This window comes from Phocoena phocoena, chromosome 18 (assembly GCF_963924675.1).
Source record: "Phocoena phocoena chromosome 18, mPhoPho1.1, whole genome shotgun sequence".
Taxonomy (NCBI): domain Eukaryota; kingdom Metazoa; phylum Chordata; class Mammalia; order Artiodactyla; family Phocoenidae; genus Phocoena; species Phocoena phocoena.
Genome location: NC_089236.1, coordinates 2,622,231 through 2,647,470, shown reverse-complemented (window position 1 = coordinate 2,647,470; position 25,240 = coordinate 2,622,231).

Genomic DNA, 25,240 nt, shown 5'->3' with positions numbered 1-25,240 from the left:
ATGCACCCAACATAGGAGCACCTCAATACATAAGGCAATGGCCTAACAGCTATAAAAGAGGAAACTGACAGTAACACAATAATAGTGGGGGATTTTAACACCTCACTTACACCAATGGACAGATCATCCAAACAGAAAATTAATAAGGAAAAACAAGCTTTAAATGACACAATAGACCAGATAGATTTAACTGATATTTATAGGACATTCCATCCAAAAATAGCAGATTACACTTTCTTCTCAAGTGCACACAGAACATTCTCCAGGAAAGATCACATCTTGGGTCACAAATCAAGCCTCAGTAAATTTTAAAAAATTGAAATCATATCAAGCATCTTTTCTGACCACAACACTATAAGATTAGAAATCAATTACAGGGAATAAAACGTAAAAAACACAAACACATGGAGGCCAAACAATACATTACTAAATAACCAAGAGATCACTGAAGAAATGAAAGAGATCAAAAAATACCTAGAGAGAAATGACAATGGAAACACGACGATCCAAAACCTATGGGATGCAGCAAAAGCAGTTCTAAGAGGGAAGTTTATAGCAATACAATCCTACCTCAAGAAACAACAGACATCTCAAATAAACAATCTAACCTTACACCTAACCAGAGAAAGAAGAACAAACAAAACCCAAAGTTAGTAGAAGGAAAGAAATCATAAAGATCAGAGCAGAAATAAATGAAATAAAGAAAACGATAGCAAAGATCAATAAAACTAAAAGTTGGTTCTTTGAGAAGATAAACAAAATTGATAAACCATTAGCCAGACTCATCAAGAAAAACAGGGAGAGGACTCAAATCAATAATATTAGAAATGAAAAAGGAGAAGTTACAACTGACACCTTAGAAATTCAAAGCATCCTAAGAGACTACTACAAGCAACTCTATGCCAATAAAATGGACAACCTGGAAGAAATGGACAAATCCTTAGAAAGGTATAAACTTCCAAGACTGAATCAGGAAGAAATAAAAAATATGAACAGACCAATCACAAGTAATGAAATGGAAACTGTGATTAAAAAACTTCCAACAAACAAAAGCCCAGGACCAGATGGCTTCACAGGTGAATTCTTTCAAACATTTAGAGAAGAGCTAACACCCATCCTTCTCAAACTCTTCCAAAAAATTGCAGAGGAAGGAACACTCCCAAAACCAGATACCAAAACCAAAGATACTACAAAAAGAGCAAATTACAGACCAATATCACTCATGAATATAGATGCAAAACTCCTCAACAAAATACTAGCAAACAGAATCCAACAACACATTAAAAGGATTATACACCATGATCAAGTGGGATTTATCCCAGGGATGCAAGGATTCTTCGATATGTGCAAGACAATCAATGTGATACACCGTATTAATAAACCATATGATCATCTCAATAGATGCAGAAAAAGCTTTTGACAAAATTCAACACCCATTTATGATAAAAACTCTCCAGAAAGTGGGCATAGAGGGAACTACCTCAAAATAATAAAGGCCATATACAACAAACCCACAGCAAACATCATTCTCAGTGGTGAAAAACTGAAAGCACTTCCTCTAAGATCAGGAACAAGACCAGGATGTCCACTCTCTCCACTGTTATTCAACATAGTTCTGGAAGTGCTAGCCATGGCAATCAGAGAAGAAAAAGAAATAAAAGGAATACAAATCGGAAAAGAAGAAGTAAAACTGTCACTGTTTGCAGATGACATGATACTATACATAGAGAATCCTAAAGATGCCACCAGAAAACTACTAGAGCTACTCATTGAATTCGGTAAAGTTGCAGGATACAAAATTAATGCACAGAAATCTCTTGCATTCCTATACACTAATGATGAAAAATCTGAAAGAGAAATTGAGGAAACACTCCCATTTACCATTGCAACAAAAATAATAAAATACCTAGGAATAAACTTACCTAAGGAGACAAAAGCCCTATATGCAGAAAACTATGAGACACTGATGAAAGAAATTAAAGATGATACAAACAGATGGAGAGATATACCATGTTCTTGGATTGGAAGAATCAATATTGTGAAAATGACTATACTACCCAAAGCAAACTACAGATTCAGTGCAATCCCTATCAAATTACCAATGGCATATTTTACGGAACTAGAACAAAAGAATCTTAAAATTTGTATGGAGACACAAAAACCCCGAATAGTCGAAGTGGTTTTGAGAGAAAAAAACGGAGCTGGAGGAATCAGACTCCCTGACTTCAGACTATACTACAAAGCTACAGTAATCAAGACAATATGGTACTGACACAAAAACAGAAATTTAGATCAGTGGAACAGGATAGAAAGCCCAGAGATAAACCCACACACCTATGGTCAATTAATCTATGACAAACGAAGCAAGCATATACAGGGGAGAAAAAACAGTCTCTTCAATAAGTGGTGCTGGGAAAACTGGACATCCTCATGTAAAAGAATGAAATTAGAATACTCCCTAACACCATACACAAAAATAAACTCAAAATGGATTAAAGACCTAAATGTAAGACCGAACACTGTAAAATTCTTAGAGGAAAACATAGGAAGAACATTCTTTGACATAAATCGCAGCAAGATCTTTTTTGATCCACCTCCAAGAGTAATGGAAATAAAAACAAAAATAAACAAATGGGACCTAATGAAACTTAAAAGCTTTTGCACAGCAAAGGAAACTACAAACAAGACGAAAGGGCAACCCTCAGAATGGGAGAAAATACTTGCAAACTAATCAACAAAGGACAAAGGATTAATCTCCAAAATATATGAACAGCTCATGCAGCTCAATATTAAAAAAACAAACAACCCAATCCAATAATGGGCAGAAGACCTAAATAGACATTTCTCCAAAGAAGACATACAGATGGCCAAGAAGCACATGAAAAGCTGCTCAACATCACTATTAGAGAAACGCAAATCAAAAGTACAATGAGGTATCACCTCACACCAGTTAGAATGGGCATCACCAGAAAATCTACGAAGAACAAATGCTGCAGAGGGTGTGGAGAAAAGGGAACCCTCTTGCACTGCTGGTGGGAATGTAAATTGATACAGCCACTATGGAGAACAGTATGGAGGTTCCTTAAAAAACTAAAAATTGAATTACCGTATGATCCAGCAATCCCACTACTGGGCATATACCCAGAGAAAACCATAATTCAAAAAGACACATGCACCCCAATGTTCACTGCAGCACTATTTACAATAGCCAGGTCATGAAAGCAACTTAAACGCCCATCAACAGACGAATGGATAAAGAAGATGTGATACATATATACGATGGAATATTACCCAGCCATAAAAAGGAACAAAATTAGGTCATTTGTAGAGACGTGGGTGGATCTAGAGACTGTCATACAGAGTGAAGTAAGTCAGAAAGAGAAAAACAAATATCGTATATTAACGCATATATGTGGAACCTAGAAAAATGGTACAGATGAACTGGTTTGCAGGGCAGAAATAGAGACATAGATGTAGAGAACAAACATATGGACACCAAGTGGGGAAAGTGGTGGGTGGTGGTGTGATGAATTGGTAGACTGGATTGACATATATACATTAATATGTATAAAATGGATAACTAATAAGAACCTGTTGTATAAAAAAATTAATTAAATTAAATTTTAAAAAAAGGTATGTGCTGCCTGTTTGACACTCTGGGATTTGTGATACCAGAATTTAAGTTTTTAATTATAAACATTTGACTTCTGGTGTTTGTAATTTAAACTATAAAAAGTTGTTTCAGAAAAATTTGTAGCATGTGTCGTGGCCCTTATAACAGAGTTACTGTATTTATAACTTTTTTATTAGGAAAAAAAACAGTCATCTGCCATTATTTAAACTGGAGACTACTTGCTTTAAAACTTTAAACAGTATAATTTTCTGTACAATCTTGTAGCAACTTTAAAAAGCTGGTTAATCTCACTGCTGGACTAGGATACCTCAAATGGACATTTTGCTTGCTTTCTCCAGGTATATATAATACCAACCAGAAACAGTAACACTCCAAGGACAAGTTAACATAGAAAATAAAGACAATTGGAAAGACGATGATTAGGAAAGACATTGTTATAAAGGCCTCCATAATTTGTAAAAATAACTTTCAGGAAGGTACCAAGGCTTCATTTTTCATATAGACTTTATCATATATTTTCATGAATCAAAACACTCAAGAAAAAGTACGAATCTGTCAAGTACTTATCCAGACCAAACAAGCTCGTGGTAACTTCAGAGCCCATATCATGGGGCTAAGATTAAATTACTTGGATTGACTGTGTTGATATAATTACTACGCATTAATTATGAAAATGATTCATCTCTATTTCTCTTTGTAGTATGTAAACCTTATGTGTTGCTTTTCAAAGTTCCTGTTGTGAAAATTTAGGAGATCTTGCCAAAATACAGCCCTGATTTGAAAAGTGATAACTACACAGGAGGCTGGTTCTCCGCCCCGTGGTGTAATCTGATTTCCCATCAGGACGGCTGGTTACCCGGGTGCCTGGGCATGGGACTAATAAACTCAGGTCACGGGTTTGATCGGAATGTGAACCCTGGCAAAGGATCAGAGCCCGGGCCCCAGTTGGACGTAAGGAAGGCAGGAGGGGATGGGAAGCATAGCTCCACAGCTGAAGGGTGTTCGGAAAACACCCAGTGGTGGTTCAGACTATCACCTTGGTGATTCTGCTTCTACTTAGGATGTAGAAAACTGCAAAAGAACATCACTCCCACCTTAGCAATGAGAACGAGCTGGATAATCTACCAAATCATGACTTTTCTGGAGCCCATCAGAGAGCAGAGGTTACAAGGTCACCAAGTAAACGGAATTTCAAAGAGGGACCAGCTCTTCCAGGGGAGGCCAGATCACCCGCAGCGCGAGGAGGAGGTGGCCCCATACAGACAAGTGAGAAGGCAGAGTCCCAAGGCTCACGTGGGCGAGCATGTCCCTCAGCCGGGAGCCCAGACAGAAAAGGAGCTCCCACCCCCTGACGCAGGAGACTGGAGCACCTCAGTGCTGGGACAGAGGAGGGCAGCTGCCCCTGGGGACCAGCCCAAAGCCCACTCACGTACCCTCTGCCCCTGGAGGTGTAAAAGCAGAACCAGCTGCCTTGCGGGAGGGACAGAAAACTCTCCTCCCCCCAGGACACAGACAACACCCCTTGGTTTCCCAGGGAGGGGAAGAAACGTAGTCTCCTGCCCCTGGGGGAGGAACAGGACACCTTGAAATCATGGATCAGTTAACATAACCCACGTTGCCACTTTTTTACTTATTTATTTAACGATCACTGTCTTTCTAAATTTGAGGCAGCTTGGAATAAAATACAAATAAACAGTAAGTTTAATAAATCAAAATCAGAAAAGAAGACACTCTGACCGCAAGGCCTTGTCTCGTTACTGCTATTGAATTCAGTATTTGGTTCTGATTTGGCTGCCAGGGCAAAAAGCTAAGCTTAGCGAGTTAAGGAATTCTGATTCTAATGTAAGATGCTCATAAATTCCTTAAAAGAGACATCTTCCTGGTGGCAGGTTCTGGGAGGATCACGTTAGATTTTACACAAGAGACTCTGGGTGATAAAACAGTGCAGCTTATCCATTCGTAAGGTCGGGCCTGAGCTGGATCTGCGGATAAAAAGACGTAGAGTCCTGCTTCTTAGGAAGCTTCAATCAAGTCATTAAGAGAATAGGATACGTTCTGGTTACCAAGTGAGTGCGTGACCTCTGGTTACAAATGTTGGGACATCAGGCCAGGGCTCTGGCTGGAATGGAAGTCCACACGATCCCAGCACATGGTGGGCTGTTAGGGGCAGTGGCAGCAGAGGTGGGATTCCCCTCAAAGTTAAGCTTTGAATCCACCCAAATATCTCGGCAAGGATTTGTTTGCGACTGTGGAATTCCTGCCGTGGTGCATGGCAAAGACTGTCTGCACCTAGAAACTTTTCCTGGTCCACGTCACCAGTCATTTCTGTAGTTAAAAAACTACTTAGCCGTCCCCATGGGGATATCTGGTTCTGTTCTCCATCCAGGGGATGGAGGGATGTCTGCAGGGATGAATCAGCTGTGAATGTTTCCATGTAAGTTGTGCTCTCGGTGTGAGATAAGGAGATAGCCCTTCAGAGTATCTTACTTGTGGTCCCAGGATTCAGCAGTTCATATTGCAGAATGATATTTAAAAGAGAACAAAGTCAATATTTTGGTTAGGATAAATTTTAAAAACTATGTTTTCGTAAGAATGAAATAAAACTTAGCTGTCACAGGATGCTCTATCACAGTTATGGAAACATTTTGTCTTCTCCGTGGTGAATTAGTACTTTGGGAACATTAAGTCTGGTTCTCTCTGTCTTTGTCTGTCTGTCTGTCTGCCTCTGTCCTTCAACATCTCTGAAGGCCTTGGATGGAGAAACTGCTGCTGTGACTGGAGCTTATCGGTCACTCCCGGAATCTGGTGCCCAGGGAAGTACAGGTGTCCTCTCTTCCTACAAACCATTTTCCAACCCATGAGAAACATTCAGGAAACATCTTGCTCAGTAAATGTGCTTTAAGTTGGCCCTGCAGACAATCCTTGGGATTCAGTACTCTAGGAATAGAAAACCTTATAACAGAATATTTATCCCTGGGTAAACCATCTCTAGCCAGAGCTGTTCTGAACCAGTTCATTATCCCCAGAGGGAGGTATCTAAAGAAACGTACCACTCGCTGTCACCACTGTGAATCAAGGGCTTTGAGGGTTCATCCAGAAAAAAGGCACCATAACCACGTTTCAGCCTATAGTTGCCAATTACCAGCACAGGGACTTATTATCCCATTTCAATACCTAATTTTTTCATAGTACCTCTAGTCATCCAAATAGTTGCTTCCTATTTGAACTCTGAGAGATAGTTTTTTGCATTAATCAAAACGTTTTATCACTTCAGAGAGTGAAACTTCTCACGGGCCAACTGTATGAGATTTGCTGTGGGAGCAGATGATTATATGCAGAGCTTCTGGAACGTCTCCCGGGGTGACCTTATCAGCAAGCTAGTCATCAACAACTCATTTTGCTTATTTTTAGTTCAAGGAAAATTTCAGAACTTTTACATGAGGTTTGATTCATGCAACTTTTGGCCAGTGAACTCCTATGGCTGTTACTTTTTGCCTCCTGGAGGACGAGCTGGTTTTAATTCAGTCAAGTGAATGGAAACATCCAGACGATCCTTGTGCATAAAGCGAAGCAGAAGGGTTTATGTTGTTTTTTGCAGTATTCGTTTTTCAAAAGTGGTTTGTAATTCAATTAAGATAGTACTCAAGCCAGTGTCTTAAAAACGGCTTTAGATATTATAGGAAGTATCAATAGTTCTAATAGATATTTGATTTTTTATTTAAAATTAAAGTTATTTGTATACTTTAAAAATTCCTCACTGGGCATATACCCAGAGAAAGTCATAATTCAAAAAGACACACGCACCCCAGTGTTCATTGCCACACTATTTACAATAGCCAGGTCACGGAAGCAAGCTAAATGCCCATCGACAGATGAATGGATAAAGAAGATGTGGTACATATAGACAATGGAATATTACTCAGCCATAAAAAGGAACGAAACTGGGTCATTTGTAGAGATGTGGATGGACATAGAGACTGTCATACAGAGTGAAGTCAAGTCAGAAAGAGAAAAACAAATATCGTATATTAACGTATATATGTGAAATCTAGAAAAATGGTACAGATGAACCGGTTTGCAGGGCAGAAACAGAGACACAGATGTAGAAAGCAAACGTATGGACACCAAGGGGGGAAAGTGAAGTGGGTGGTGGTGATGGTGTGATGAATTGGGAGATTGGGATTGACATATATATACTAATATGTATAAAATGGATAACTAATAAGAACCAGCTGTATAAAAAAATAAAATTCAAAACAATTAAAATTCCTCAAATTTAACATTGCTCCATTACTAGCTAAAATCCAGACTTTATTAAAACATGAACTCAAACACGTTTTCCCATAATCTCTTCTCCCTGTTCTGTGGTCCCATCCTGAACCCCACGTTGCTTTCACTGTTATGTCCCCTGGGATCCTCAGCTCTGTGACAATTCCTTAGCCTTTCCTTATTTTCATAACCTTGACAGTTTTGAGGAGTACTGGGCAGGCATTTTTTAGAATGTCCCTGAATTTGGGTTCATCTGATGTCCTCCAAATTGGAGCAGAATGATGGGTTTCTGGCAAGATTATCCCCGAGGAGACGTGTCCTTCCCACATATGGTACTGAGGGCACAGATCTCCACGTGACATTGCTGGCGATGCTCACTTCCACCTGGTTCAGGTGGTGTCAGTCAGGTTTCTCCACTGTAAAGCCTCTGTTTTTCTCTCCCCATTTCTTTATTCTTTGGGAGCAAGTCACTAAGCCCAGCTCACCCTCCAAGAAGGAAATTCAACTCCACTCCCAGCGAGGCGAGTATCTGTGCGTATTGCTTGGAATTCCTGCGTATGCAAACCATATCTCTTCCCCTCATTGAATTATTTAGTATTTGTCTACAGAGCTGTGGACTCGTGCACGTCGTCTTCACTTCGGGCTGCAGTCCAGTGCGCGTTATTCGGTCGCTCTGGCTGTCGGGAGCCCTTTCAGGTTGGATCCTGTGTCCCCTGCAGATGCTCCTGCTCGTTTGTTTTCTGAGTACTTTCTCACTTCCTGACGCTACAAGATGCTCCAGGTACATCTTGCGTATTTCCTGCCGCAGCCTTAGAACCAGCTCTTTCTCCAAGGATCCCTGGTTTCTTTCATTGCAGGATGGTATTCACAAACCAGGCTCTGGGCCGTGGGTGCGCTCGTGGCTACCGGGTGTCGCGGTCTTTAGAACTTCTCAGCAGGTGGTCATAGTGCTCTCAGTGCTTAGAATTTTTAAAGGTTTTAAATGGACCCTACATAAAACTTCTACTATGATGTCAGCCACACGTGCACATTTCTGATTCCTCTTTCTTATTACTTCGTGCCCCTCTTCTCCCTGCTTTTTCCCTGTTTCCTTCAGAAGCTGTCTTTGCTCCTCTCTCTGCCTTCTGTCCTTCCCACCTTTACTGCTCCTTCAGGAGGTTAGAGAAGGTCCAACCCCGTCATCCGAAGGAAAATAATCTGCTAAAAATTTTTCCTTAGAGGTGCATGACTGATATTGAAGTGGCTGGTTCTCAGAACTTTGTGTGCAATGAATCACTCACTGAGCTGTTGAAAATACAACACCCAGGCCTCTCACTCCAGGCTGAACGGGAATCTTGTGGGGCAGGGGGTTGCTATGACACCCATATTGTATAACATAAAGTGTTCTGTGTCTTCATGACTCTATCGAAGTGAGATCACTTTGGAGGTACAATGATGATTAGTCCGTGTGTGTGTGATCTCTACTTTACATACGCATGTGCGCACGTGTTAGTATACATACTTCTCAAGCTTCTGAAAAATCAATTCCAGGTGTTGTCTAAGCCAACCATTTGGCTCACGTGCCAGGAGTGCTGCTTCCTCCTCATTTCTTCCTTCCTCCCCACCTTCCCCATCCATTCTTCTCTTCACTCTGAATCCTGGGAGACTGATCCCTGTGAACTCCCTTTCTCAGCTTCTTGTCAGCCAGCTTTGGGCCTGGCCAGAGGATGGAGAGCAGGAGGGAAGAGAGCTCAGGATCGTCCTCCCCTGCTCTCTCCCTGTCGGCCCACCATTCAGGTAATAACTGTCCCTCCAAGAATGTAGCCACTGGGCTCTGGGCACCTTCCCTTCTCCTGTCTTCCCATCAAACCGGGGGAACCTGGCTTTTTCCCTAATGATGCTCACCTTGGGGTCTCTTCGCATCTTTGGTGGAGCCCTTGGGGTGGCCCACAGCTCTGTGAAAGGTCTCTGCATTGATGTGTGTGAAGTGGGGACCCTGGGTGAACTGCTGCTTCCCGCAGGGGCTCTGATGCATACACAAGGGGTCAGGGCTGCCTCTTCTCCCCCTGAGGGCCCGCATGGCTTGTGGGGTCAAAGGAAGAAGACAGAGCCTCACTATTTTACTTAAGGAGTCCAAGCGTCATGATTTGCGAGACACGAAGCAGCCCAGGTTTTACTGAAGGACCCCCTCCCCACATTTTGTTGTTGTTGTTCAAGGGACATGGTTAGGATTTACTGTCCAACTTTATAGTTGCAGTTGACTTCGTATCAACTTATAATTCAATCAACTGAGAATGCAGTCTAGCGTTTCTAATGACATTATTTTAGGATAATCTGCTGTAGAGTTTTGGGATTAGGCAACTGGCACAGGACGTTATTTCCAAAGGCTTTTGGGGTTGGGACGCTTCTGGGAAAAGGAGAAAGAGACATGCTGTCTTGGGAAACTCAGCAAAAGTTTACTGAAGAAGTCAACCCTGGCTCAGAGATGTTGGCTTTAAGTTTTTACAGGGTACACCCCAGCATTTCCATGAATTGGTTTATTATATTCCCTTTCTGATTATACTGCCTGCCTGAGATGGGATGGAATTATTTTTATGCATTTCCCCAACTCTGCTGGCAAAGGACAGCTCAGTAAACCCAAACAGATGGGCGCAGAACGCACTGCCAGTCACGGCGGGGCCGGTCTTTTTGTCTTTTGTTTCTCACTTCCACTGCCTATATAAGGCTGTGCACATCTGATCTGTTATTTTGAATTCCAGTGTCTTGGTGGTATGAACACCTTCTTCCTAGCCACCAGGCGACTGCATTTCCCAAGTGGTTTCTTCTTGAGCCTTCTCCTTTTCCATGACTCCCTCCAGACTGTCTCTACACTGAATCTTTTTCTTGAAAACTGAGAACAAGAACGGCTGGAGATCCCCAGAGCTTAGACAATCTCCATCACTGATTAGAAGTAAACTGGAGAATGATCACATGTAGCCAACCTCCCAATATCACCCCTTCTTATGTGACCCACAGCATGGTTTGCCCTGTGTGAAAGCACAGGCTCAGACACTGAAGCTAATAAACCTCAACTGGTGACGCACATCTTTGCAAAATAACCTGAGCTCTTTAAAGCCAGCCCTCTGCTTCATAATGTAAACCATTTCCCACTTCTAATATCTTTCTCATTTCTTATTAGTTCTAGAAGGTTGTAATTCCAGAAAATTCCACTAATTTCTGATTACAACGACTCCAAGTATATATGTCTTTTTTTCCCCTAATTGAAGCCAGTTTGGATAATTATTGTGTCAATGGAAGCTTCAGGTTTCCACAGTTTTATGGTATCAGAAGCAACCCATCTTGGTGCCAACCCCTTTGTTAATTGGATTGTTTTTGTATGCATCTGTCTTAGCTTTAATATTTATCAAAGTTATACATGCCCTTAGTTTAAGCTAACAAGCTGGTTGTGAGAAACAACAGGCTCCACCCCTTTCTCACCTCATTTTCTACTCTGAGACGGCTGCGTTTACCTGTTTTAGGGTATAATTCTCTAATGGCATGCTTCTATTTCTACTTTTCAATTGTTCAGCTGTAGGTTATCTTCCTACTATAAAAGAGGCTTACTTAACTATGTCTCTCCTCCCAGTTCCAAAAATAGCTATGCTGTAAAATAATTAGCAGTATTCAGTATTTACATCATTATGACCATGTAAATGTTATCTGCAGCTGAGCCATGTAGGAAATCATGATTACTCTTCCCTTTCTGTGCAAAGTTTTGTTTTTCTTGGAGTTCATAATCTTTTTCTCCCCCCTTGATTTTTACGTCTTCTTTGCTAATTCAACCACAAACTCTTCACAGATTATCCAAATCTTCCCCCAGATCACATCAGGCATTCGATCAATTTCATTTTTTTTCAGGACAAACCTCTTCTACAACCTCCCAGTTTCCTCTAGTTCAGACTTCTTGTCCTCCAGGCCTGGTCCACAGCTGTCCTCATGGGATCTCTCTTCACCATTTCTTTGCCTGTTCCTGTGCTGATTTCTTATTTCTTTTATTCCTTGTCTTCCTTTATATTGGTGAAACTCATCTTCTGGTAGCTTTCAGTGAAAAAAAAGCTCAGCTTTTTTTTAGCTTTTTGATATAAGGGACAAAAATTTTTTTGAGAACGTGTACATTAAAAAATACCATTATTATGTCCTCACACTTGATTTATAGTTGGGCTTGGTATATAATTCTAGGATGAAAACATTTTCTTTAGAATTTCAATGGCATTGCTCCATTGCTTTCTGGCTTCCACTTAACTGCATTTTCTTTTCTTCATCTTTAGGAGGTTTTAGGAGCTTCTCTTTGTCCTGGAATTCTGAAAAATTCTGACAACGTGCTCTGATACGATTGTGCTTATTTGCTTGGTTACTTGGTTGGCTTTTCAATACAGAAACTAGTGACTCATAGTTCTGAGCAATCCTCTTGCATTATTTCTTTGATGAGTCCCTGTCCCCGACTTTGACTTTTTATGGAACTCCGACTTTTAAGTTTTAAAGGAAAGGGAAAAGAAGAAAACAGCCTTCTTTACTCTGGCTGTTTAGATATTCCAAGAAAAAGAAATGGTAGGCAAAAGACATACGTCCAATCAAAGTGCACATAAGAAAATAGGGTCCACGGAAAAATTATGTTAATTATTCCAATTCTTTTCCTTTTTTTTGAAGAATAAAATGATTGGGCTGGAATAAAGGTGAAGAGAGATTTTGAGTATCTTTCTCTAACTTTCTGTTGAGGGTGCAGAGGAGGGAAGGTCCAAAGGAAGAGGACCACCACCTCCACCTGCATTTGGGGCTTTATAGCTGGATTATGTGTGTCCCAATAGTGGACTTAGGTAGTGCTGGATTAGCTGCATATTGTCAGGGAGGCATTGTGGTGAACTTGTTAGATCTTTGAGCTCAGTAATCACCTTGACCTGGGGTAAAACATGAAGAGATGCAGCTTACTTAACATGTGAACAGACAGAGTTGGAAAACGGGGGATAGATGAGTGAGGGGAGAGTGATCACAATTTAGTCTCATTCATATTTTCCTTTCAATGTTTAAGATGTTGAGTATCGTCTGCATCCTCCTGGACACACACACACCTTCATACACACTGATGGTTTCACGTACCCAACATCAAAGGACCTGAACAAAACTTGACACACACACACCATACAACACTCCATATGCTGGTCTCTATTGCTAGTCACCGTTTTATTAATTTGTCCCGTGTAACTCAGGAAGGTCGCTGTTTTATACCCCCCTGAAGTTCTGCATCCTGCCTAGCGCGTGAACATTTGTAGCTGGTGGGGATCTCACATGCGCCTCCTTCTATCTGAGAGAAAGCAGGCCCCCGGGCTCATGAACAGACCCAGGAGAACATCAGTCTCCAACTTCTCAGGCTCACAACTGGCTTTCTCTTAGAATTCAGTTTCAAACTGGATGAAGAACGCTTTTAAGTAAAAAGAGGATTCTAAAAAAAATGAGCAAACCAAGACTGTTATTAGGAAGAGTGTGCAACAGAACTGAATACGATGGAGCTGGCCCAAAGGCAACGCATTCCCTTTTCTTGTCTGCTTGGCGGCATGCGCCCTCAATGGGTTTATTATTATTACCAACACAGCACTTTACTTGAAAGGCAGTCCATGTCTAAAGTTTCTGGTTACCCAACAAAATGACACTGAAATATTCCCAGGCACTTTGTAGCAACCTCGGTGCTGAGTGTGTTGGTGACGAAACCAACTGCAAGGCCCTCAGCTTGCAGCTTTAAGGCCCCGGATCCACCCTAACACTTCCCATCTCGACAACTTCTTGCTATTTGTTTTTCACAGTTGACAGTCTCCTGTCAGCCACCCTATCAGTCTGGGGCCAGGTTAAGAAGGCTGCTTCATGAGGCTCAGAACCCAAGCATACAGATGATTACTTTGGCATCGTTCTTACACAAACAGATGAAGACAGCTGAGAACATTATCAACTTCACTTGTCATCTCATTTTCTAGGGCACTTGCTTCCCTGAAAATTATTTAGGTTTGATCTGTTAATCCACGGCAACCACTTAGCACAGCTGTACCAAATGCTGTTCCCGGACGGTCAGTTGCTTATTCTCCTTTACACTGTTCTATTCTGGGAGCCCTGCACACTTCTGACTATGCTCAGCTGAGCTCTTGCCTCCATCGACTTACCAATGGCGGCTTGTAAAAGAGTGTGCAACCTGGCCTTGGTCTTTAGGAGAAAAAAAAAAATCTGCTCATTTACCCAATGGCATCATTACTCATATTTAAATTTTAAAAGATTAAAAATAGGAATTTATCTTCTGCATCAATGAATCTAAATGTTTAAAAATATTTTAATTTTTATGTGTTGATTAAAAAAATCAAATAGCATAGAAAAGCATAAATGATAAACAACAGACTCCATTTCACTTTCTCACCATGCCCCACTGTTCCTAGATGATTCTTGAAAACATCTATTTTTACTCCTGTTGGTTACATAACATTAACCTAACATTTTCTAAACAATGTGCTTTTGCATCTGTTCTTTGACCCATCAATTTTTTTTTATTGGAGTATAATTGCTTCACAGTGTGTGTTAGTTTCTGCTGTATAACAAAGTGAATCAGATATACATATACATATATCCCCATGTCTCCTCCCTCTTGCGTCTCCCTCCCACCCTCCCTATCCCACCCCTCTAGGTGGTCACAAAGCACCGAGCTGATCTCCCTGTGCTATGCGGCTGCTTCCCACTAGCTATCTGTTTTACATTTGGTAGTGTATATATGTCCATGCCACTCTCTCACTTCGTCCCAGCTTACCCTTCCCCCTCCCCGTGTCCTCAAGTCCATTCTGCATGTCTTCGTCTTTATTCCTGTCCTGTCCCTAGGTTCATCAGAACCTTTTTTTTTTTTTTAGATTCCGTATCTATGTGTTAGCATACGGTATTTCTTTTTCTCTTTCTGACTTACTTCACTCTGTATGACAGACTCTAGGTCCATCCACCTCACTACAAATAACTCAATTTCGTTTCTTTTTATGGCTGAGTAATATTCCATTGTATATATGTGCCACATTTTCTTTATCCATTCACCTGTTGATGGACACTTAGGTTGCTTCCATGTCCTGGCTATTGTAAATAGAGCTGCAGTGAACATTGTGGTACATGACTCTTTGTAAATTATGGTTTTCTTAGGGTATATGCCCAGTAGTGGGATTGCTGGGTTGTATGGTAGTGCTATTTTTAGTTTTTTAAGGAACCTCCATACTCTTCTCCATAGTGGTTTTATCAATTTACAGTCCCACCAACAGTGCAAGAGGCTTCCCTTTTCTCCACACCCTCTCCAGCATTTATTGTTTGTAGACTTTCTGATGATGGCCATTCTCACTGGTGTGAGGTGATACCCTCATTGTAGTTTTTGATTTACATTTCTTTAATGAGTAGTGATGTTGAGCATTCTTTCATGTGTTTGTTGGCAATCTGTATATCTTCTTTGGAGAAATGTCTGTTTAGGTCTTCTGCCCATTTTTGGATTGGGTTGTTTGTTTTTCTGATATTGAGCTGCATGAGCTGCTTGCAAATTTTGGAGATTAATCCTTTGTCAGTTGCTTCATTTGCAAATATTTTCTCCCATTCTGAGGGTTGTCTTTTCATCTTGTTTATGTTTTCCTTTGCTGTGCAAAAGCTTTTAAGTTTCATTAGGTCCCATTTGTTTATTTTTGTTTTTATTTCCATTTCTCTAGGAGGTGGATCAAAAAGGATCTTGCTGTGATTTATGTCACAGAGTATTCTGCCTATGTTTTCCTCTAAGAGTTTGATAGTGTCTGGCCTTACATTTAGGTCTTTAATCCATTTTGAGTTTATTTTTGTGTATGGTGTTAAGGAGTGTTCTAATTTCATTCTTTTACATGAGGATGTCCAGTTTTCCCAGCACCACTTATTGAAGAGGCTGTCTTTTCTCCATTGTATATTCTTCCCTCCTTTATCAAAAATATGCACTTGGGTTTATATCTGGGCTTTCTATCCTATTCCACTGATCTATATTTCTGTTTTTGTGCCAGTACCATGCTCTCTTGATTACTGTAGCTTTGTAGTATAGTCTGAAGTCCAGGAGCCTGATTCCTCCAGCTCTGTTTTTCTTTCTCAAGGTGGTTTTGGCTATTCAGGGTCTTTTGTGTTTCCATACAAATTGTGAAATTTTTTGTTCTAGTTCTGTAAAAATGCCATTGGTAGTTTGATAGGGATTGCATTGAATCTGTAGATTGCTTTGGGTAGTATAGTCATTTTCACAATGTTGATTCTTCCAATCCAAGAACATGGTATATCTCTCCATCTGTTTGTATCATCTTTAATTTCTTTCGTCAGTGTCTTAGAGCTTTCTGCATACAGGTCTTTTGTCTCCTTAGGTAGGTTTATTCCTAGGTATTTTATTCATTTTGTTGCAGTGGTAAATGGGAGTGTTTCCTTAATTTCCCTTTCAGATTTTTCATCATTAGTGTATAGGAATGCAAGAGGTTTCTGTGCATTAATTTTGTATTAATGAGTTTTTACCAAATTCATTGATTAGCTCTGTTAGTTTTCTGGTAGCATCTTCAGGATTCTCTATGTATAGTATCATGTCATCTGCAAACAGTGACAGCTTTCCTTCTTTTCCAATTTGTATTCCTTTTATTTCCTTTTCTTCTCCGATTGCTGTGGCTAAAACTTCCAATAATCTGTCAATTTTTTACAGTTCTTTTTTAAACACAGCTTTATTGATGTATAATGTATGTGTAAAATTCACTTAAGTGTACAATGAAATGAATTATAGTAAATTTACTGAGTTGTGTAAGCATCACTACAGTCCAATTTTAGAACACTTCTATCACTCCAAAATGGTCCTCCTGGCCATTTGCAGTTACCCCACATTATCAGTCCCAGCCCTGGGCAATCCCCATTCTATCTTCTGTCTCTACAGATTATTCACCTCTTGTGGACATTTCACAGAAATGCAAGAGACCAATACATTTAAAACAATATTTATTTACTTCCTGATACAAAAGATAAAGACTTACCTCACTTATAGAATTGCCTTTCCCCATTTCCATTTCTCTAAATGTTTGACAATTCAAAAAATTTTTATGTTGGTTATCATTGTCATATTAAGCAACATAGTCTATTTCTTTGTTTCATCAACATTTGTTAATGTTTTTGACTCCCTTGTGCCATATAAAATGCCTTACAATCTTCCCTCTTTTTCCTTAGCCTTGTTCACTGACAACTTCTGACAGTTATGACTTTATTAAGGCTGATAATATTTTACCTTTCATTCTGCAACTATAATTAAGTCTTCAATGTCTGCAGGTTGATTCTAAAAGTAGAAAGCCAAGGGCAGCCTTTATTAATTTGTAAACACTGCTCCTGCAGCACTGAGTGGATTTCCCGGTTGACATCCCCCTCTCTGTGTCCAGTGCAGAACTGCGGTGGTGTCCAAGAGGAATGGGCCTCACGACAGTCAAATGAACCCCTTTTCTGTACTTTCAGTAGATGCTCAAAGCTCACACAGTACAAGCGTCACATCCGAGTCAGTCTTCACATCTTTCCATTTTCCCCTCCTTAGGTTTTAAATTACTTTTATACTTCTTGTTGGAAAAGGAATAATATACCTTCACTGTAACCTAAAATTTATCTGCCTGTCACACTAACTGCATGAAGTCCTCCTTTTCCCAGAGTCCTTAATTGTTCTAATTTTAATTGAGGTTTTTCTGGGACAAACTCGTGTGCCATCATCTGGAGTCTTCCACCCCATCTGGACCTTCAGTAGCCTCTACAGTGAGTCTGCTTGGCTCTCTCCTTCAGTTGACTATATTCTCCAGTAAATTCTGGAGAAAAAAGATGTGACAGGTGAACTTCCAGTATCACTTAAAATGCATTTACTTCCCTTGCATAGTTTATTGTTTGTCTGGGCCAATTATTAAAGTTTCAAAATAATTTTTCCTCTGCATTTGAAGGCATTGCTTCAGTATTTTCTAACATATATGTGGCTGATGAGAAAAACCTGATGCCAGCTGAAATCTTCTCCTTGGTTGATGGTCTGTTTTCTCCTCTTTGGAATATTGCTAAGTCTCCTATTATTATTACTGTTCTGAAATTTCACAAGGATGAGCCTCAAGCCTTTTAATTTCTTTTGTCCTGCTTGGAATTCTATGGTCCCATTTACTCTGAACATTTTTGGTTCTGAGTAAAGTTTTGTCCTCTTCACACTTTAAAAGAATGATCTCCTACCCTTCATTTTATGGTATCTCTTCTTAGAACTCCTGCTAGTCAAATATTAGATGTCCTGGACTGCCTACTTCTCTCAATTCTTTTAAAATACTTTCCCATCTCATTCATTCTTTAATCCCTCCCACCACCACCACCACCCCGCCCCTTGGTGTAAGTTATTTTAACTTTGAAGTTCTTTCTTTTGAAAAAAAATTTTTTGACAATCATATTTTTCATTTCCAAATGCTTATCTTTGCTTTCTTTTTCAAGACATTATGTTCTTGTTTTTATGTTTCAAAAGGAAACTTACTTGAATCCAAGAAATTCTTTAATATCTCTTGTTGAATCTTTCATGATTCAGTTAACCTTTCTTCTAAAGTTCTCTTCTGTTCTTTGAATCTTTTTTTTTTTTTTTTAACTCCAGAGTCACTTGCTCTGTTTACTTTCTTTGGGTGTTTTTATTTATTTTTTTAATCTTTATTGAATTTGTTACAATACTGCTTCTATTTTATGTTTTGGGTTTTTGGCCAGGAGGCATGTGGGATCTTAGCTCCCCGACCACAGATCGAACCTTACACCTCCTGCATTGGAAGAAGTCCTAACCAGTGGACTGCCCGGGAAATCTCTCTTTGGGTGTTTTTAATTTTCCTCCTGTGGTAATTCTCATTCATTGAACGCACGTATGAATCAATAAATGAGTGAATGAAGCAGATGACTGTTCTGGGTAGGTGGTGAGGGATTCCCTGGCTGTGGCTTGATGGGTCCATTTTCCTCCCAGGACCCTCTGTGGAAGAGGAAGTTGGAGTTTCACACGTGTGAGGGCTTTGCTCAGGGAAGAGCTCCTAGGTGGGCTCCTTCACTGGTGCTGGTCTGCAAACCATTGGCTACTGGTCCACAATGAGACAAGTAGGGAAATTCAGAATGCTCAAATACATAAATTTTGTAGCATTTTAACACAATGCTGAGAAACCCAAGCTGCCATGTTTAATATGGTTTTGCATTTAAGGTTTGTATAGGAGTATATTTTGATGACTCAGCTATAGGACAGGAAAATATTTTGCTCACAATAAAGAAATTATGACAGAATGTAGATCAGTGCACTACTAATTTCTTTTTTTTGTAAGAAATGTACTTTGTTTTGTAAACTTTCTCCTCCTTATCTTCCCCCCCTAGTTTTACTGAGATATAATTGACATATAGCACTGCATAGGTTTAAGGTATACAGCAAAATATATGTATATTTCACTTGACTTATGTATATTGTGAAATGGTTACCACAATAAATTCAGTTAACATCCATCACCTCATATTGATACAAAAAATATTTTTTTCCGTGTGATGAGACCTCTTAGGATCTATTCTCTTAAGAACTTTTAAATATATTATAAAGCAGTGCTAACCATAGTCATCATGTTGTACATCACATCCTCAGGACTTATTTGTCTTATAACTGGGAGTATGTACCTTTTGACCACCTTCGTCCAGTTCCCCTACCCTCCACCCCCCGCCTCTAGTGACCACAAATCTGATCTCTTCCATACTGTTCTCCACAGTGGCTATACCAATTTACATTCCCACCAACAGTGCACAAGGGTTCCCTTTTCTCCACATCTTCACCAGCATTTGTTATGCTTTGTCTTTTTGATGATGGCCATTCTAACAGGGTGAAGTAGTATCTCATTGTGGGGTTTGATTTGCATTTCCATAGTGATTAGTGATATTGAGCACCTTTCCATGGATGTGTTGGCCATTCGTATAACTTTGGGAAAATGTCTATTCAGGTCCTTCGTCCATATTTTTTATGGATGCTTTAATTCAGTGTACTTTCTCATCAGCATGTTTCATCAGCCTTTTTATTTTTAATAAATTCAATTTCCATGTCAGACATGACATTGTAGTACCTGATGAAGTGTGGGCTGTCCCATGTGTCCTCCTCTATGAAGGGGGTATGAGCAGCTGTGGCATACTGTTGCCATGGTGGCACCCCCAGAAAGCCTCATCATAGGCCATCCCAAAGGAGTTGTCCACACTCGGCATTGCCTGGTCTTTGGCTCCTGGAAGTTCCCTTTTGGAAATCATGTCTGGATCCAGGGCCTTGCTGACTTCCGCAGTGGAGAAGGACTGCCACTGCACTGAGAGGTCAGCAGTGAAACCTGTGGCTGAGTCCTGCAGGACAAGGTCCTCCAGCACTGCCAGTCTGTGGTCAGCTGCTTCACCAGTTTGTAGGCATTTACAGGTATGCCAGGTAGTCCTCAGGACAGCAGCCAACCTGCTGCTCAGGGCTTCCATTTTGTTGGCCCAGCTCTTAATCTTGGAGAGCTTGGTAATTTGTAAATTATAAATGTAAGAAATTTATATAATTATTAAAATGTACATATTCATATAAGTTAATGTATTATATGTATTATAAATGAATTATAAAAATCTGTAAATTATAACTTATAAATAATTATAAATAAACTGAATATACATGACATTAATACATGTTTATCAAATATGTGTGGCGTGTATTATTCACACAAAGTTTATATAATTTGCTTCTTTGTATAAAGAGGTGTATTGCGGGCTTCCCCGGTGGCGCAGTGGTTGAGAGTCCACCTGCTGATGCAGGGGACACGGGTTCGTGCCCCGGTCCAGGAAGATCCCACACACCATGGAGCAGCTGGGCCCGTGAGCCATGGCCGCTGAGCCTGCACGTCCGGAGCCTGTGCTCCGCAACGGGAGAGGCCACAACAGTGAGAGGCCTGCGTACCGCAAAAAAAAAAAAAAAAGAGGTGTATTGCTGTCTATTTCTCCTTTTAGGTCTCTTAGTATTTGCTTTATGTATTTAGGTGCTCCTATACTGGGTGCATAAATATTTACAAATAAATATATATACTTGTATAATATACTTATATTACGTGTAGATGACACATTCAAATTATTGTGTAATTTATTATTATAAAAGCTCTCCCCTCTAGTTGACCTTGAGGTTCTGTGCCAGCAGGAAGTGAAGGCTAAGGCAGAGCTCTAAGCTGCCTGTCTGAGGGTTAAAGGTATTATCCCACATGCACATGCAGCACCCCAGCCCCCCACAAAGATTCAGAGGTTTATTGCCTTCGGATGTTTAAGGAACTCTCTCTCCAAAGTGGTTCAACATAAAAAATCCATCAGTGTGATACACCACATTAATAGAATAAAGGGAAAGAGCCCATGTGATCAACTCAATTAATTCAGAAAAAGCATTTGACAAAATTACACCCTTTTATGATTAAAACCCTTCAACAAACTAGGTACTGAAGGGAACTTCCTCAACGTGATAAAGTGCATCTACAAAAAATCCACAACTGACATATCACTTAATAGTGAAAGACTGAAAGCTTTCCCCCTTAAGTTCAGGAACAAGACATTGTACTGCAAATTCTAGCCAGGACAACTGGGTAAGAAAATAAAATAAAAGGCTTCCAGACTGGAAAGGAGAAAGTGAAACTGTCTCTATTTGCAGATGACAGACATTATATACAGAAAACCCTGAAGATTCCACATACAAAAAAATCTATTAGAGTTAATAAATGAGTTCAGGAAGTATGTAGTATACAAGACCATAGACAAAAATCAATTGTGTCATACAATGACAATGAACAGCCCAAAATTGAAATTAAGAAAACAATTCCATTTAAAATAGAATAAAATACTTAGGAATAAATTTAATAAAAGAAGTGCAAGACTTATACATGAAAACTAAAAAACATTGCTGAAAGAAATTGAAGAAGACCTAAATAAATATAAAGGCATCTCATGTTTGTGTAGTGAAAGGCTTAATACTGTTAGGATGGGAACGCTACCCAAATTGATCTACAGTTCACTGCAATCACTATCAAAATTTCTGCTACTGTGTTTGCAGAAATCGACAAGTTGATCCTAAAATCCAGACAGAAATGCCAGGGACAGAGAATAGCCAAAACAACTTCGAAAAAGAACAAACTTGGTGGATTCACACTTCCTAATTTCAAAATGTACTACAAAGCTACAGTAATCTACACAGGTGACACTGAAATAAGAACAGACATATAGAACAGTGAGTAGAATTGAGAGTCCAGAAATAAACCCATGCATTTATGGTCAATTGATTTTTTTGAGAAAGGGTGCCAAGACTATTCAATGGAGAAAAGAATAGTTTCTTTTAAACAAATGATGCCAGGACAACTGATTAACCACATGCAAAAAGAATGAATCTGGACCCCTGCCTCACAACATATTTAAACATTATGTCAAAATGGATAAAATATCTACATTCAAGAGCTAAAACTATAACAATTTTAGAAGAAAACATGTACGTAAGTCTTTATGACCTTGGGTTAGGCAATAGTTTCTTGGAGATGACCCCCAAAGCACAAGTAAGCAAAGAAAAAAAAAGCAAAGAAAAGCAAAGAAAAAATTAGACAAATTGAATTTCATCAACACCGGAAACTTTTGTGCATCAAAGGAAACTATAAAGAGAGTGAAAAGACAACCGATAGAATGGGAAAAGAGGTTCTAAATCATGTATCTGATAAGGGTCTAGTATCCAGAATATATAAAAAATTTCTTACAACTCAATAAGAAGATGACAAATAATTCAGGTTTAAAATGGGCAAATGATTTTTTTTTTTTTACATTTTTTTTTTTTTATGCGTTACGCGGGCCTCTCACTGTTGTGGCCTCTCCCGTTGCGGGCTCCGGACGCGCAGGCTCAGCGGCCATGGCTCACGGGCCCAGCCGCTCCGCGGCATGTGGGATCTTCCCAGACCGGGGCACGAACCCGCATCCCCTGCATCGGCAGGCGGACTCTCAACCACTGCGCCACCAGGGAAGCCCTGGGCAAATGATTTGAATACACATTCCTCCAAAGGAGACATACAAATGGACAATAAACATATGAAAAGATGCTCAATATCATTAGGGAAATGCAAATCAAATCAAATCTACAATGATTTATCATTTCACACACACTAAAAACAACAGCTACATCTCATTATAATAATTATTACTTAAAAGGGGAAACAATAGGTGTTGGCGAGGATATGGAGAAACTGAAACCCTCATATACTGCTGGTGGGAATGTAAAACGGGCAACCATTGTGGAAAACAGTAGTTCCTGAAAAAGTCAGAAAGTTACTACATAACCTGGCAATTCCATTCCTAGGGATATACCCAAGAGAACTGGAAACATATTTTGACACAAAAGCTTGTATGTTAAGAGCAACATGGTTCATAAGAGCCAAAAAGTGGAAACAACTCAATTGCCCATTAACAGATGAACAGATAAACGAATTGTGATCCCTCCATACAACAGAACGTTATGCAGCCATAAATGGAATGAAGCACTGATACACGTTACAACATGGATGAACCTTAAAAACATGATGCTAAGTGACAGAAGCCAGACAAAAAAGGCCACTTATTGTATTACCCCATTCATATGAAATGTCCGTAATAGGCAAATCCATAAAGACAGAAAGGCGACTAGCAGTTGCCAGAGGCTGGGGGTAGGGGAGTTTGGGAAATGACCACTAACACGTATAAAGTTTCCATCTGGGGGGATGAAAATGCTCTGGAATCGGATAGTGGTGGTAGTTGCACAACTCTGTGAATCTACTAAAAACCACTGACTTGTACACTTTAAAATGGAAAGTTTTGGGGTGTGTACATTTTATTTCAAAAAATAAAGAAAAAAGTACATGGGAACAGTTTAGGTATGTATTATCCTTTGTGAATAGCACTGTTGATAATCCAACATGGATTAAATACATTTAAAAGCAAGAAGCAGGCTCACTTTTTACAATAAAAACTTTCAATATTTTTATATGTGATGTCCATCCAACGCTTATAGGCTTAAAGTGTGGACAATCACTATTTCTTTTACAACCTCTAGTTACAACCACAGAATGACAAAAACCCCATGCTCACTATCAATAAATACGCACCATTTTTATAATTCTTTTCCCCCTATTTTGTTTGTTCTGATTACATTGATTGAAAGGCAATCTTGTGTGTCTCTTGGATCTAATGATAAAACGTTTGGGCTTGTACTTGGCATGTCTTTGCCTTTACATTTTTATCTTTTCTAGTAATTCATTTCCACTGTATTCTAAAAAGTAACAGTCTGCAGTGGATTAAAAAATTGTAAAAAGGAACTGGTCCTTCACCACAGGTGGCTCGACTGGGTTAGTCAATCCCCACTCCGTGATGCCAGAAGGAGTCTCTGTAACGAAGCATCTAGGACAGAAGATTTACATCTTCCTAGGTAAATTGGTACAGTCTCTTTTACAAAAACCTCCTTTAGGGACTTCCCCGGTGGCACAGTAGTTAAGAATCCGCCTGCCAATGCAGGGGACACGGGTTCAACCGCTGGTCCGGGAAGATACCACATGTCACAGGGCAACTAAGCCCATGTGCCACAACTACTGGGCCTGCGATCTAGAGCCCACGAGCCACCAATACTGAAGTCCACGCACCTAAGAGCCCACGCTCTGCAACAAGAGAAGCCACCGCAATGAGAATCCCACGCACAGCAACAGAGTAGACCCCACTCGCCGCAACTGGAGAAAGCCCGCGCACAGCAACAGAGAACCAATGCAGCCAAGAATAAATAAATAAGAAAATAAGTTTATTAAAAAGAACAAAAAAACCCACCTCCTTTACCACTATTTTTAATACTGGCAATGTTGGCCTTCCACATGCTCAGGAGGGGGTGGGGAGGGGGTGGAAGAGAGGTGACAACACGGCAGCCACAAAGACACACAGCCCATCATCCCCTCTGCTCTTCTGCCTTCTCCTTCACTTACACCCACTATACCTCGCATTTCTGAGGCCTGAGATTCTCCAGGCCTCCACAGGGGAGACTCCACAGGGTCCCCAGTATTATATTCTGGGCTCCAGCTTCCTTTGCTGCCCTGTCCATCTGCTTTCTGTCCTCTGGGCATGTGTTCAAATGTCTTGTCTACTGAAATCCCTCTCATTTACTTTCTCTGTTGTATGGGACTGCTACACTGGCACTTCCCAGGGCTCTCAGGAGGGATGGGAGGTGAACACACCTGTTCAGTATGATCCTGAACTTGATCAACTTGAGGTTTGGATCCTCAAATCACACACAAATTC